The sequence below is a fragment of the Pteropus alecto genome, unplaced genomic scaffold (assembly GCF_000325575.1).
Source record: "Pteropus alecto unplaced genomic scaffold, ASM32557v1 scaffold107, whole genome shotgun sequence".
Taxonomy (NCBI): Eukaryota; Metazoa; Chordata; class Mammalia; order Chiroptera; family Pteropodidae; genus Pteropus; species Pteropus alecto.
Genome location: NW_006440619.1, coordinates 1014146 through 1025048, shown reverse-complemented (window position 1 = coordinate 1025048; position 10903 = coordinate 1014146). Strand labels below are relative to the sequence as shown.

At 40.6% G+C, this 10903-nt stretch overlaps 1 protein-coding gene across 1 annotated transcript in view; it reads right to left on the bottom strand.

Moving 5' to 3' along the window:
* The window catches only part of PAK3 (p21 (RAC1) activated kinase 3), a 289996-nt gene extending 279449 nt beyond the window's left edge, over window positions 1-10547 (bottom strand). Inside the window, exon 1 of the mRNA XM_025050559.1 lies at window positions 10250-10547. The gene's annotated coding sequence lies outside the window, so the exon portion shown is untranslated. The remainder of the gene's footprint in view (window positions 1-10249) is intronic.
* Window positions 10548-10903: the final 356 nt, after the last annotated feature.

The following is a 10903-nucleotide window of genomic DNA, read 5'->3' as shown; positions in this document are numbered from 1 at the left end:
TAATAATAATAATAATAAATAGCTGCCATTTATTGAGCACCAACTATGGGGCAGACCCTTGACATGTGTTATCTCTTTGATTCCATACCATAACTCTACTAAGTAGGTACAATTATTACTCTTTCCATTTTACAGAGCTAAGGCTGTTAGATGGTTAAGAAACTTTCCGAGATCACTTAGGTAGTAGGAGATAGAACAAGGATTTGAACTTCAGCAAATAATTCCAGCTCCTAGTCCCTTAACCTTATACTACCTTCTCTTTTTCTCCAAAACAGCTCTTTTGACAGGTAAAACCTAAAGACAACCAGGAAAGAGTCAAGAAAGAGAAAAGACATTTTTGTGCAGCAGTTTTAAATTGATCAAAGTACTACAGTCAAAGTGAAAAGTTGGACTCCTTCAAATGGGGTATTAGGTTAGAGTTTGAGGATGGACTTGATCCCATGGGTATATTCTGGCACTCTCTGTGCATGGATTTATCATTGTGTTCAGAAGTTTGAGCCATATCAGTCCTAGTTCAATGAGTCTGTACTGCTCAATGCCAAATATCACTTGCTACATGCTGCAAGCCTGATAATGAGAATCAGACAAGAACTTGGGTGAGCTGGAAACTAATCCAAGCCAACTATTGTTCATCCTATTCTGGGCCCTCTTCCTGGCTATCTCCCCCTATGCAGTCCACCTTTAGCAGAAAAGCATCCAGGAAGTCACTCCTGACCTTGACCTCTGGTTGTCTATACCCTTGGCATCAGCTTCTTAATGGGAGTAGAAAGAGACAAATGACAATTATTTTTCATATCCCTATGCTCTACAAAAATAATAATAGTGACAGAGTTCTCAGGAATTTACTTCTCAATGCCAATGTTACAGGTTTACTTAGTTATCAGTTATCAAGAATCAAAACCAATCTCCTAGCCCCATCCCTACAATGATACATAATAGTCCTGGCAATATTATTCTTCTATTAAAAGGAGCTCCCTTTCTTTCATGGTGTTTGAAGTTACTCAGACTCTTCAAGGCTCAGACTCTTCATATCCAGGAAAATCTGTTGCTTCATACATTCACATTTGTTATAACACAGCCTTACCGCTGTGGGGGACTCTTAACAACAGAATACTCTGTTTAACCATTCAGGCCCCAGGACCAGACAGACAGACTCACTTTGCTGGGGTGTTGAAGCCCCATGCAACAAGAAAAACCACTGAAACACTGTGTTTAATGAAGGGAAGAGAAAACAGTGTAAAGTTTAAAAAGTCAAAGGAGGCACAGAAATGTCAAACAAGATACAAAGGCGAGCTTGGGCAGAAAGGGTGAAAGTTCTAGAAACTACTTTGTACATTCTCAGAAACACTTCTACTGAAGACTGTGTGCCAAAGGGCCTGGAATATGCTCATTATTGAATAACTGGTCAGTTTATTCATCCAGACTTGCTCTTATTAAAAGAACATTTTGCTCTCTACTCACCTCTACAGAAACCAGCCCCAGGGAAGTAGGTCAAAAAATTAGCTTCCCAAATGCAGTCTCTTATCATAGGTTTCCAAGCCAGAGTTACTGAGAAACTTGGACCTTACCATTTTGGAAAATGGTTTCATTTCCTCAAGCCAGAAAGCCCAGAGGATCTCGTCTCCTAAAAGTCACCATGGGAGGGGTTACGACTTTCTCTGAATCATCTAAGAAGCTAGTTAACAGATAGATATTTTGAGGGTCCACTCTTGGAGTCTCAGATTCAGTTGGTTGAAGTGGAGACTCAAACATATTTTTTAAAGTATACACGAGTGATTCTGTAACGAAGCAAGCTTTGACTTTGGAGACAAGTATGCTTTGTTTAAATGGAAAGTAACAGTAGAGATAATCTATTCCTAACTGTGTCCTCAGTCTATATGTGAGGATTCTGGGGCTCAGAGACATTTAAGCACTTGTTCAACGTCACATAGCTCAATTAGTAACAAAGCAAGAACTGGAATCCAGGTCTTCTACCTCTCAATGCACTGTAAGCTCCATCTACTGAATCTCCTTGCCTTTTAATGAAATTGTTCTTTCCAGTTTAGGTATGGAGACAGATGTCCCTCCTGGTTCTAATCAGAGTTAAAAAGTAATGTTACCTTTGTGGAATACTTAATTCAGTAGAAAATGAAACATAACAATCCCCAGTTGTACCAAAAGCATCAAGTATAGTTTTAAAAAGAAAATATGACCTCTCCCTTTATGACCATACATAAGGAGAACTGTATCACATGATTTATGTGTAGAGACCATATTTGTGGCTATAATGATTCAGTTTTAAATTATTCAGCATTGAAGAAGAGACACCCTAGCTTTAAGATGGGACATTCATTAGGTTAACAACCAAAGCCTTTTTTCAAGGCATCGAAGATTAATAATTATATTATATGGCCATCAGTTCCTCACTCTAGTTCAAACCTTTAAAAGAATTATAAATTTGTGTGTGTGTGTGTGTGTGTGTGTACCTAATGCACATATTAGATAGGGTTCTAAAGCTATTTGACAAATACCAGGATTTTGAACAAGTGAGAAACATCAAATCATAATTGTCAATTATTCAAATAATCCAAATTATTCCTTTGAGGACAATAATCCACCCATCTTCTGACAGCTCAAAGGCATCCCAGGGGTGGGCTGTGTATGTAACACACCAGGTAAAGTGAATAATGGGTAAGTACAAAGGGCATTCAGGAATTTATCAAATTAGGAAGCTGCACTTTAAAGGTACCTGTATTTATCCCTAGGGAAGAGAAGTTACCAAATTTTTAGCTACCAAGTGTTGGGGTTGGGGGCTTTGTCAGAACCCTTTTCCAGAAATGTCCAACTCTCAAAGTATGTCTCCTTTCCACATCTGTCTTCTCCATCTGTAAAGTAGATAACAACTGTTGCCACTCTTTCATGCTCCCTCCACAGCTCTGCCACCCCCAAGGGATTTTAAGGTTGCTACTGACTTTAGACAAAGTAGTTCTTCAGCCACACAAACAAACACTCTGATTTCCATCTTCTCCTAATCTATAGACCCTACCCTTGTCCTAAAACAAACACCAAATTCCTCTTGACCATACCTAGATGTTGGCAGAAAAGAGATACAAGAAGCCCAGGCAAAGTAAGGTGGAATGCTACAGCTGTACCTGTTTGCCACTATTCCCTTTACAGAGGATGACATCATTGTTTATTTTGGTTAGAATAACTTCTCATGGGAAGGCCTCAAACTTGTCCTCTTTGCAGGAAGCCAAGTTGGATAGAAGCTGACTACTACTCAGCACTCAGCTTCTGGAAAATTCTGGAACTAATCCAGCTGACCTCAGAGGTCAGTGAAGACACAGCTGTAGCTTTTCTCCAAGTGTCCTACATGGTAGATCTCTAAAGTTAATTCGCTATTGTCTACTGCTATGGCTACTACTGTCAGCGGAAATGATCCTAAATGGCCATTCATTTCACAGTGAATTTAGAGGAATTTGATGTTGAAAAGGCTTTCAACACAGTTCTAGTTGGAAATAAATTTAAAAGCATGTTTGCTTAAATAATTGAAGGTGAAACATGCATTATATGTATTTCATGAGTAGTTAGGGATTTCTGTTTCAAACCTTTTGTGGTGCCAAATATGAATTCCTGCCTGGCACTTGATTTAAGAAGCAAAACCTAAATTATCAGAAGACATCGAGAGGAGGAGCAGAGTATACTTTTATATACTGTGGTTAGATTGTAAATTGGTAAAAAAGAAAACTGTAGAGAACAATTTGGCAACATCTAAAAAAAAATTAACTGAACAAATCCAGTCCTGGGAATTTATCTTAAGGAAATAATTAGCCAAATGCATATGATATAAACCAAGCATGTTTACTGTAGCATTGTTTGAGTGCTCATAAAGGAACAGAGTGACAATTATGATTTTAAAAAAATTTAAAATTTTTCTGTACAAGACACTAAAATCAAAGTTAAAAAGATAAACAATAAACTGCTTAATATGTTTGCAACATCGATAAGTTAAATAGTTACTATCTAAAATATATAGAGATCTCAGTTATCAAAACAAGAAAGAACTCAATAGAAAAAGAAGCAAAGGATATGAAATGGCAACACAGAACTACAGATAGCTAATAAACATATAAAAAGATTTTCAGCCTCACTAGTATTCTAAAAAATGCAAGTAAAAAGATTTTTTGCACCTATCACATTGTCAAAGATTAAAAGATCAATAATATCTGAAATTGGTGAGGAAAAGCGTGGAGAAACAGCCGCTGTTGGTGGGAATGTATGTAGCCGTGGCCTTGCTGGAAGGCAATTTGGCAGGCTTTACTAAAATCAAAGATGGGCAAACCAGACTCTAAACCAGCAATTACACTACTGTGAATTTATACTACAAAAACATTTGTAATAGTATGCAGAGATCCATGTAAAAAAGGTATGTTGCACAAATATTTAATAATTTTAAAAATCAGAAATAATGTAAAAATTAATAAAGGTTGGATTAAAGAAGTTATGTCACAATTGTATAAGAGTACTATGCATCTACTTTTCTCAAATGAAATAACTAGAGGTATGCTGGCAGGAAAAGACCTCTTGACATATAGTTCAATGAGAAGAATGTTGAAGAACAGTATGTGAAGCATTGGTCACACCTTTTATTATTCTATGTACATGAATACACACATGAATGTTCATAAAAACATGCACAAAATGATACATGCCAAATTGTGAACATATTGGGGGATCAGTGATGGAGAAGCCAGGAACGTTCTACTTCATATTTCTATTTTTACAAGCATAAGGATATATTATTTCGATCAGAAAAATGCTTTTTTTAAACAAGAAATAAGGCAATCTGTATCATTCTCCCACAATGCCCAGCTCCCATTCCCAGCCTCTAAAAATGTCCTATTCAAGGACATGGTGTCAGTATCTAAGACAATTTCTAATACCCAAAGTCATAAGCTTTTGCTTTTTAGAATTAAACTAGGGGGTGGGGAAAACGCTGGAAAGAAATGAAAGATTGTCACATTCTTTTAGAAGAGTTTCATTTCATATAATTATGGCATAATTGACACCCTTTCTAGAATGACCTCCTTCTCCCATCCATCCAAATCTCCCACTGTTCTTCCTGCCATGCTAGCTCATTTCAATTCCTTTTGTTTTCACCTGAAATCCAGGAGTCAATACCACTCTTTTATCCTAAAGAAATTCCACCTTAACTCACCCTCTCCCAGTCTATTTGGCAGAAGTCTCATCTCAGTATTTCTAATTCCCTCCAAGTTAAGATTAACAATCCCAGCTCTGGAAATCTTTAGTATTTAGGGAGCATCTATAAGTTACCTGAGGCTGTATACCAATACCAAGAGCCAGCAGAGCAGGAGCGGTTGACCTAGATGTCCCTGAAATTACATGCACATGTTAGTGGATGTGAGTCCTTCTTTGGAAAGTGGATCAATAGCTATTTTTGGACTTTCAAGGAGGTATTTGGTCCATAAAATGTTAATAACCATCAAGGTAGAGGGACTGGGATAATCAAATCACCCACTGAGTATCTAGGCAGAACACCCAGTCCTAAGGTTTTCATCTGGCTGCTTAGCTTGGTGATTCAGACAACTATATACTCAAGAAGAATGGAGAGAGAGTGGGGAGAGGAAGTATGGCCTTCCAGGGCTCCACTAGAAACCTGTCCCTCTGATAAAGCTGCCACATAGAGCCCATATAACTCAGGCCTAAACATGACCTCCAAGCCCCAGTGAATGAGCCAATCCACACTCTCCCTGAACTACACAAGAAGATAGCTATTTATAGTAGAAAGAGCATTAGCAGATGGCAGATATTAGTTCTAACCTTTAGGATGACTTCTGTTCTGTCATGTGGTAGCTGTGTGACCTTAGGCAATTCACTTCACTTCTCTGGTCCTCATTTTCCTCATCCAAACAGAGATTTTCAGCAGACAAACTTTGAAAGATACTTTTATCTCCACCATTCTATAAATCTCCCCTACTAGACAGGAATTTCCACTAAACTTTCCAGAACAGAGAATGACTTCACTCTCACCTTTTAGTATCACACAGTTTTCTCTGTGGCTAACCTAAATCCTTCCCACTGAAAATGAAGCTTGCTGCTTTCTTGCAGAGAATGACTGGTCCATGTACAGAGCACTGTAAAACTAGTAACTCTAATGCCTGAATATCAGTCTCTACCCCAAACCCAATTTGCAATGATTATTCTCAAGAACTCAATTCTTCTTTCAAGGTACCTTGTAAGGAAAAGAGGTTGAGGGAATTAATGAAGAGTCAAGGGAATCAAGAAGGGTCAATAGTCACACGAGTGTTGTTTCTTGTGCCTTTAAATTTCCTTAAAGGTGGCCACACCTTCCTATTGGAAAAATGAACCCCCAAAACTGTGCTCAAGATACCTCTTCTGCAAATGGGGTTCCAGCCCAGATTGGGCTTTGAGAGCACTGGAGATGAGCCCTGTAGCAGTTATCTTCCAAGATGGCCTTTTAGAACTGCTTCTGCAAAAGAATGAATCTGAAGGATAAAAGCAACTTTCCAACTAAACTTAATTCACCTCCAGGGTTCTCTGGTCAGCAGGGTGTGTTCAGATTGATGGGATTTTTCTTGAGGCTATACTGATGATACCTCTGAAACAGGAAATTAAAGGCCACACTGTAATTTTTAGGATGTGAAAGGAAATAAGCCCAGAGAACTGAGTCACCCACGGCTGAATGAGGATAGGTCATTCCAGTCAAAGTAGAGCAGAAAGCTGAGGCAATCTGCCCAAAAACACAGAGAAAAACAGGATTTGGGCCTGAATTATTAGGATAATTGCCTTAATTCTTCACTTCCATTTCATAATAACTTTGAATTTATATAGAGTCTTTCTTCTAAGAAGCTCAAAATACTTGCAGAGATATTATTTTAGTTGTCATTACAGCATCCGTCAGTGAGAGCAAAGATTATTATCAACCTCATTTTACACCTGGGTGAAGGAAAGCCTAGAGGGGTGAAGCAAGTCATCAAGTTTGCCCAGCAAGGTACTGACAGCCTCTGAACTCAGCAAGAAATTCTCTTGCCCAGCATTGCCAAAAGAACGTTCATTTCAACATCAATCCAGCAAAATGCTTGATGGAACACCAAGTACTGTGGGCAAATATATCTGGGAAATTCTGTATATTCCATTCTCTTGGAGAGTCACAATATGCATTACCCTAAAACCCTGCAGTAAATAAACCTGCTTCTGTTTAAGCAAGAATCTCCCAAATTAAACTTGACCACAAAACTCTGTGTGTTTGCGTGAACGCACATACACGTAACACCTACTAACACTTGTGAAACTAGCCTTTTTTGGAACACACATTGTGTAGCACTGGTCTGGCCACTAAACTGATCTGGGTATTGGTATAGCAGACAGATCAATTTTACTCCATCCAAGCTGTGGAGATGCTTCTTAGAAATATTGCCTGATACCTTGTGGTATTGACAGCCAGAGAATAAAGGATCTCGATGGGCCGAAAGGACCCCAGGCCATCATTTCCTTTGCAGCCTGGCATTGGCCAGACTAGGGAGGAAGTTGATTCAAGCTCAACTATTTCTGCTGGAATTACTTTCAAATAGAACCCAGGGCTATTTTTGGTCTTAATTTAAGGGAGGAGATGTTCAAGATCCTGGTTCAAGCCCTCAGAGCTTACATGCTCTCAACTAGCATAATTTTGTGCCCACCAGGGACTTCCAATAAAAATCACCCATTTCTTGGGTTCATTTCCAGTGCTATTCATCAGCCCATGCAATCAGCACCAACACAAAAAGAGAAGAGACTCCGAATGTGCCCCTGTTCTGGCTTAATTGCATGAGTATTATATTAGTCATCATATATTCATTTCAAAACTAACAAACAGCATGGAATCTTGTGCTATTATTAATTACCACTGACATTACTAAAAGTACCTAAAATGTAAAAGTCCCTGAAGACTCTGTCCTGGTTCATGTGTATTTTACACACAATTCAAAATATGAAAGATCACAAACAATAGATTTAATATTTTAATGCTATTTTCATGTTTTCTTATAGTATTTATTAAATTTCCACACTGTGAGGGAAAATTCCTCCATTAAAATGGTAATTTTTTTGTGCAAAATATAAATGTAATACAAGTATATCTTTCGTTGGCATGCCATCCACTAGCTAAAAATTCTGTGTAAATAGATTTTTGGTAAAAATATTCACGGTAAATGTCAGGGGGCACTGTTATTTAAGATGATCTGATTATGAACCCTTTTGTAAAGCAATAAACTCTGCATTGTGAATACTGTCCATCTAGTTCATTTGCCTTTTAAATCCATACTTACACATACCATATGTGTTTTGCTTTAAGCAAAACACACTAATATTAATTAATATTAATAAATATGTGTTTTGCTTTAAGCAAAACACACTAATATTAATAAATAAGCTATACATTTCTTAAGATGGGGATGCATTCTGATCCTTATCAATCTTCAATACTGGCTCTTTTTGGATTTACCATTAACCACCATCCTAGTCCAGGGAGATTCATTTTGAGTTGGTTGAGAATGTGACAGTAATAATTCTGAGGACTCCCTGCAGTCTTATTTAACTATGACCCCTCTGCCTTTAGACATGTTGTTCCTTCAACTTAACCACCTGGTGAATTAATTCCTCAAGACTCACTCAAATGTCACTTCCCCTGTGAAGCCTTTCTCGATGGTACCCCCCATCCCCAGCCATGCATCTCTCCTCTGTGTTCTCACAGAACCCTGCCTGTCCCTTGTCATACTCTAGTGTAATTATCTGTTTACATACTCTAGTATAATTATCTGTTTACACACTCTATCTTGCCAACCAGACTGTGCACTCCCTGAGAGCTAAGATGATGTTTTATTCATTTATTCATTTCTATACTTTCAATACTTAACATTACTATGGGCACATAGCAGGTGTTTAATAAATGTCGGTCGTTTGAATGATCACTATACTTAACTGTATATTTAGGACCCCGAAAAAGCAATGCTTTATTAAAACCACAAATAAAAGTGTCAAAGAGAAGGTTTTGCAGTTTTCTTCATTTTTACTGATTTAGTGTTTTAAAAGGACCATACCAATTCACACCTTATGGTTTAAGAAAAAAAAAAAAAACTCTAAACCAAATCCACAACTAATACAGAGGAGCATTTAGTATGTTTCTTTTTCTCCAAACATACAGCTGCATCCTAGCCCATCACTAACATCACTGCAGTAAAGAAAGAAATAAGGATCCACTAATTAAAGAGGGGATTGTTACTGCAGGGATTACTGTAAGAGCTTTGGCTCCTCATTGGCTGAGAGAGGGAAATCCATTAAGAAAGTTGAGCATCTTTGGGGGAACAATAACGATGTCCATTAGGACTTGGTCAACTCGCTAGAAATTTCCACATACGTAATATCCTATGCAACAGCCCCAGCTGGGGGGGATTTCCATTACTTTGAAACCATCACGGCCCTTCCAATGTGGGCAGAACAGGGTGGACCTGATCCGTGTGCATATTACTGCAATCTGGCTTGGCATGGGTTGATACCCAAGGACATGCAATGCCAGGAGTAGCCCAGCCCCATGGTCCGCGCGCTCGCGCGCACGCGCGCGCGCGCGCGCACACACACACACAGACGCACACGCACACACAGCACTCCAACTCACACTCACTGAATCCCACACAAAACCCGCACCATCTCCGCGGCCCACACCACTGCATTCCTGTGTGCCCTGTCACACACAGGGAGTGCCCCCTCATATTCTCTCATTTCTCTAGTCTGCCTGGCCCACATCCCCATACCACCGGCAGTCCTCAGCTTAGCCTCGAACTGAAGCTGGTGAGGACTGGTTTTTGTTGTATGTAACAAAGCCTCATGCACCCAAGTGCCCCGCTGGATCAATTCCATCCATCTCTCCCCGCCCCAATCATGAGCTCCCAGTAGAAGAGAAAGCTCAGCTCTGGGAAGTGGATGCGGGGAGTGGGGGTGCAAAGAAAAAGAGCTTTAGGGGTGGGCGGGGGCAGGAGTCTGGGCATCTTTGGTATTCTCTCGCCATGAAGCGAGAGGGACAGCGAACTGGCAAAAGGACCGAGCTGCCTTCTCTCTCCATCGCACCCCATTTATTCATAGAAAAAGACCAAAAACTGAAAAATAATCTACCCTCCCTTCGGCCTCGTGCCCTCCCAGCGGCTCTTGGAGCCACTCGCGCTCCAACAGCCTGCAACAAAGCTTCCCCAATACAGACCTGTTCCAGCCTCTTCGCGGCGAGAGCGAGGGGGAGCCGCTGCTGAGGGTTCTGCCTTTCGCGGCCAGGCAGGAGGCGCCGGGGATGGGAGGAGGAGCAGGAACTGGGGGATGAAGGAAGACGAGAGGGTAAAGGAGACAGAGCAGCGGCGACGGCGGCGGCCGTAGGAGAAAGAAGAGGGGAAGGAGGAGGAGGAGGCTGCTACTGTGGCAGCTGCCGAGAATGCTCTGGTGAGAGGCAGGGCTGGGTGCGCGGGGCGTGGACTCACGTGCGCCCCATGGCCCCGGGATGCGCGCGCGTCTGGGTGTGTGAGAGCATCTGGGTGTATTTTGACTGTGATTATTCCAATTCCGACCTAGTCTGGAACTTGTGGTTCCTGCAGCCAGGCGGAAATGAAACCCTTTCAGTCTCCAGAGCCTGAAGGCCTGCCGGGGGATGGGGGTTGGGGATGAGGGAGCGAGGGAGGGGAGAAGTTCCGAGCCCCAGGCCTGCCATTAACGTCCACATCCTTTCCTTCAATCTTCTTTCTGGGGACTGGATGCTTGCAGACGCTTATATCTCTGGAAAGCCTGCATAGCCAAAGAGGTTAGAAGGAGACCCAGGACAGTCACTATCACCATCACACTGTATTGCATGAGCACACATTGTGCTGAG